This window comes from Elephas maximus, chromosome 6 (genome assembly GCF_024166365.1).
Source record: "Elephas maximus indicus isolate mEleMax1 chromosome 6, mEleMax1 primary haplotype, whole genome shotgun sequence".
In the NCBI taxonomy this organism is placed as follows: Eukaryota; Metazoa; Chordata; class Mammalia; order Proboscidea; family Elephantidae; genus Elephas; species Elephas maximus.
Genome location: NC_064824.1, coordinates 103,358,389 through 103,364,411, shown reverse-complemented (window position 1 = coordinate 103,364,411; position 6,023 = coordinate 103,358,389). Strand labels below are relative to the sequence as shown.

At 36.1% G+C, this 6,023-nt stretch overlaps 1 protein-coding gene across 8 annotated transcripts in view; it reads right to left on the bottom strand.

Annotated features, from left to right (window-relative positions):
- PARD3B (par-3 family cell polarity regulator beta) overlaps positions 1-6,023 on the bottom strand; it is a 1,165,226-nt gene that overhangs the window by 1,082,566 nt on the left and 76,637 nt on the right. The gene's annotated exons all lie outside the window — the stretch shown is intronic.

Here is a 6,023-nt window from a genome sequence, read left to right as displayed (position 1 = left end):
TCCTGTATGCCAAAATAATCTGGTTGTCCCCAAGAAAAGGATGTGTGCCACTGTTTGACTTGCAAGTTGAACCAATGGCTTTTTTCATAGAATACCATTTGTATTCCAAAATATGACTGATTGAAACCATATGAATAATCAAATTTGGCAGACATGTTCTAAAAAATGAACACAGTGAGTCTGTCACTTCAAGGAAAACAAAAGACAGTACTTATTGCCAATGATAAAATTTGAGCTTTCACACTGAAATTAAGGTTCTGGATAATTTATGGAGTCCATGGGTGGTACAAATCATTAAGTGTTTGCCTACTAACCGAAGGTTGATGGTTCTAACCTACCCAGAGGTGCCTCAGAAGACAGACTTGGCAATCTGCTTCTGAAAGATCAGAGCCTTGAAAACCCTTTGGTGTAGTTCTACTCCACACACATAGAGTCACCATGAGTTGGAATCAACTCAACAGCAATGGGTTTGATTTTTGGTTAGATAACTTTCATCCACCTTCAGGAGCTTGACAGTTTCCCATCCTTAAAGACTTTTCTGAACAAGATCAAGGATTATGATTTTTTTGATATTGTGTGAGAATTTTTGATATTGTGTAATGAGATGCGTCAACATTTGGAAGACACACATAGCTCAGTCAACTAGTATCTTCCTAATGACCAATATATGGTCCGAAATGTTAACAAAAAAAATTACATGGGTAGAAAATCTATTCAAAGGCAAGACAGATCAAAGAATTTTAATGTAAAAGAATATGAAAATTTCTTTGATATGGTTTTCAATTTCACATGGAAACCAACCTTTAAGAAATTACCACTGTTCAAGTTTTAAAGTAGTATCAAAAAAAGAATATCCATAATTATCTGAAAAAAAGATATTGAAATATCCTTCCCTTTTTCTACTACAAAAAAAAAAATTTTTTTTTTTTTTTTATCTGTATGGGTCAGATTTTCTTTCTATACTTAAAGAAAACAACATATTACAACAAAATGAATGCAAAGGCACACATTAAAGAGATTCTCAAAGAGTAAAGTAATACCAAATTTCACACTAAATTTTGTGTTGGAAAACAGTTATTTTACATAAAAATGAGTCATTTATGTTAACATGTAATAGGTTTATCACTTATTTTAAAATAAAGTAACTCTTTTTATAATTTCTAGTTTTACTTTCTAATACAGTAAACATTGGTAGATATAACCCACAAAAACAAAAGCTCTATAGCTGCACTGTACAATATGGTAGCAACTAACCACAAGTAGCTATTGAACTCTTAGAACAATATGACAAGTCTGACGGCTTGTCACTAGATTTTAAACACTTAGCATTAAAAACAATGTAAAGTATCTAAATTTTTTATATTGATTACATGTTAAAATGAAATATTTTAAATTTACTGGGTTAATTAAAATATTAAAAATAATTTTACCTGTTTTTACTCTAATACAGCTACCAGAAAATTTAAAATTACAAATGCAGCTTCTGTTTGTGATTTGCATTATATTTCTATTGGACAGCACTGATCTATAGGGTCCTCACTAACTTTTAAGACTGTAAAAGGATCCTGAGATCAAAAAGTTTGAGAACTCAGCTGCTAACCAAAAGGCTGGCAGTTCAAATTTACCAACTGTTCCTTGGAAACCCTATGGGTTTCTACTCCATCCTATAGGCTTGCTATGAGTCAGAATTGACTTGACAGCAATGGGTTTATTTGTTTGTTCGCTTGTTTGTTTTTGGCTCTATGAGAAAGTGGAACACTGCTACTCTTTGGGACAATCAGCAAGTTGAAGAAAGAAAAAAAAAGTCTTATAAAGACTAACATTTAGGACAACAAAAAAAACAGTAAAAATAAATATCAAAAGGACACAGAATGGCCCTCAAATGAAAACCAACAATCAATAAGGCCAGAACACATACATTCACTCAAATATAAACAGGTCACAAGGCTCACCACACATTTGTGGAAATCCTCAGACATGTAAGAGACAAATAAAAATAAATAAAAATGAAAAATAAACACCCCCATGGAAAGACAGAGCAAACAGCAGAAGAAAATTTCCAAAATATGCTGAGTTGAGGATATATTGTATCCATGAAAAATTAGTTATCCTTTAAAAAGAATTTTTAAAATTCATAAATTAAGAAGGGACCCTAAGAAATTAAAATTCAGATTTCAGAAATAAAAATTCAATAAAAAGTTTTAAAGTGAGAAAAATCTCACAGAGTAGAACAAAAATAAAAATAAGAAAGGAAAAATTGATGGAAAAGAGATAAGAAAATTAGAGAAGTACTACAGAAGATTCAAAACGCAAAATAATAGAAGCACAAATAGAAAACAACTGAAAAATCATGGGGTGCAAGGGAGAAGTAAAAAAATAATACATTGCCCCAAACTGAGAGATGAAAGTCTACAGGTTAAAAGATACAAACAAGTGCCAAGCACAATAAATAATTTAAAAACCCAGACATATCATGAATGGGATGGAAAAAAAAAAAAAACTGGGGAGGTTTAAAGAAGCCATATACCTCCTGAGAAACTTTTTCCAGAAATTGACCAGATTTGTCTGAAATATATTTAAAGGAATATCACTAAACAAAATGAAACCATTATCAAAACTACAAAATAAAGAAAGTGTATACAAGCAAATAAGTTTAATTATAACACACTATGTGGCTCAGTTCTGAACACTATTTTACAGTCATACTGATACAAAAGCTGAGTATAAATCTCATCAACATTTTTAATTAATAATATACGGAAAATAGGAGTGAGTTGGGGGTGGGAATACCTAGGAGGGAGGAGTGAAAAAGATCTAAATCATTATCCATAGTAGGAGATCAATTGAAAATCTCCAAAATTTTAAAGTCAGGAAGTATTAATTCAAGACAACATGGCACTATAGACGGAAGCACCATGCCATCCCTCCACATCAAAGACCCAAAAAACTAAGTAAAACAGAGACTAGCATCAATCCTTGAACCCTAAGCATCAAATGAAGAGATAAAGACCTCAGCCAAGCAACAAATGAGTAAGAAACTTACAGAGAAAAGAGAGCGAGGAGAAATACGTGCAGAGGTCCCCTATCAGCTAACACAGCACAGATTCACCATCTTGGACTCATGTTGGAGACTTGCACATAGGGAGCACAGGAAAGCAGCTTCACGTAGCTCCTAGCAGGAGATGGAACACTGAATAACCAGCGATACACGCTTTCCCATCCCCCATCTCCCCCTACTGCTCAGCCTCCTCTGTTTCCCACTGGCCACAGCCTCTTGGCCAAGAGGCACTGGCTTCATCCCCTTGCCACTTGGATTTGCCCTGCCCACACTGGCCAGCTCCCAGAGTGCCATTTGTTTGTTGCTAACGTTGCTTTTTTCTGCTTCTTTTGGCTTCTTCCATGCCTCTCGCCACCTCTCCCCCGCCCCCCCACCTTTCTCTTGAACACCTGGCTCCATGTGCCACCTTTGCTTTTTCTTGAAAGGCTGTGATGCATCACTCGACTGGGGAACAACTTCCCGGACCCATGTCATCACACTGGTGGGATGCCTGGGGATTTTTTTTTTTTTTTTCGCTTTATTTTCTTTTTCTTTTTGAGGCTTCAGAGTCCCTTCTAGCCAGGCTGTACAGTATGCCTTGGGAGCCACTTCCTCAGTCTGCACAGCTGCACCAGTGGTATCCCTAGGTGTACTTTTTTTTTTCCTTTTTAACTTTCTCAGTCTCTCGTTTCTCTATACTTACCTTCCTTTCCTGTCTCCTGAATGCCTGGTGCTGTGTGACATCTCTACCCCTTCTAGCCAGGCTGCACTGCACAGCCTGGGAGCCACTGCTCCAGTCTTCGCAGCTGCACCGGTGGGATCACTGGAGTCTTTTTTTTTTTTTTCTAATTTTATTTATTTTTCTTTTTCCCCTTTTCTTTTTTTTTTCCATTTTGTTTTCTTCCATTTCTTAGTTTCTCATCTTTCCACTGCTATGGCAAGCTCCCTTAGCACTAGTTTTTGTTTATTTGTTCTTGGCTCCTGTTTCTCTCTCCTCCTCTCTCTCCTTGTTTCCATAACCACCTTAGCTCCACACATCACAACCTCCCCCTTCCTACCTGCCTATCTGCACCATGTGCTGAACATCACACCCTTGAGCAGCAAAGGAATGGCCTACCAGAACCTGCCCTGCACTAATTCCCAGCCCACCTTCTTGTCTTAGTACGTGTCACTAACAACCTATTCCAGCCACTCCCCTTCAGCTGGACCTGCCCTGTCGCATCATAACTAAGCATTCAGCCTTGCCTGCTGGACAAGGAAGTGAAAAGTATTGTCCCCACAGACGAGCAAATAACAAAGAACGCACAGCCCACCTGCTCAGACATAACCAGATAAAACAAAAATAGACAAAACAAACAGATCTACAATCAACAAATGAAGAAAATAATTAATGGACATCTGGAAGACACCAGACAATATCAAAACATATTAAGAAAACAGGACAGGATGGTTCCGGTAGGCATCCAAAGTAAAAACACTTTCCAGTAGAAGAAAAGGCACTAGGAGCTACCTGATAGGGAATTCAAATTTTTACTATTCAGAGTATCCAATAGTTGAAGCAAAAACCAGATAAAAATGAGGAAAAAATGGACAAATTCATGAGAAAGGCTCACGAATTCATGCAAAACACAGACAAAAAATGGAAGAATTCAGGAAAATAACACAGGAACAAAATGCCAAAATACATTTACAACTAGAAATCATACAACAACAACTAGAAATCCAAAAGATGAACAACAAGATTTCAGAAATGGACAGTGTCACAGAAGGGCTGAGCAACAGGTTTAAAATGATTGAAAACAGGATCAGTGAAGTTGAAGACAAGCACTTGGATACAACTCTGAGGAAAAATCAGGAAAAAAGAATGAACAGAAATGAAGAAATGCTGAGAATTATGTGGGATCCAATCAAAAGCAAAACTTTGTGAATGATCAGAGTTCCAGAACAGGAAGAGAAAACAGAAAACATGGAAAGGATCACTGAAGAACTGCTGACAGAAAACTTCCCTAATATCATGAAAGATGAAAAGCTGACCACCAAAAAGCTCAATGAACTTCATATAGGAGAGACCCCCAAAAGAAAATCATCAAGGCATATCAATCACACTTGCTAAAACCAGGACAAAGAAAGAATCCTCAGAGCAGCTTGAGGAAAATGAAAAGTCACATACAGAGGACAAAAAATAAGACTAAGTTCTGCTTATTCAGAAGAAACCATGCAGGTAAGAAAGCAATGGGACAATACATACAAGATTTTGAAAGAAAAAAATTGCCAACCAAGAACAATATATCCTGCAAACCACTTGTTCAAATATGAAAACAAAAGCAGGACATTTCCAGAAAAGCAGAAATTAAGGGAATATGTAAAAATGAAAACAAACTTACAAGAATTATTAAAGGGAGTACTTTAGTCTGAGAACAAACAACAGCAGACCACAGCCTGAATCTAGGATGCAAGATTATACCAGCCAGACACAAACCTAGGAAATGAACTCTCAAACACTATCCAAAACCAAAAGAATTACAACACGGAACCAGAGAAATTAATGTGCAAATGACAACAATGTCAGAACAATAAAAGAGAGAATAAACAGTGTAGGTAGAGAATTTTCTAATGGAGAAGGCCAAAGGTGATACCAAGTAATAATAGACTGGTTCAAACCTAAGGAAGATAAAAGTAAATTTCAAGGTAACCACAAAGAAAGTTAACAAATCCACTCAGCAAAATAAAGAAGAAAAACAGTCTCAGCATAAACAAAAACTACAAAAACAAAAGAAATGAAAAAAAAATTCACAAACAAAAGGAATTCCGCACAGAAGGGTAACAGGAACAATGAAAACATCAGCACCACAAAAAAAGCACTACAAAATGACACCAATAAGCTCATAAAAAAAAAATACCTATCAGTAATTACATTGAATGTAAACGGCCTAAATGCATCCATAGAGATACAGAGGGAAAGAATGGGTTAAAAAAAAAAAAAAAG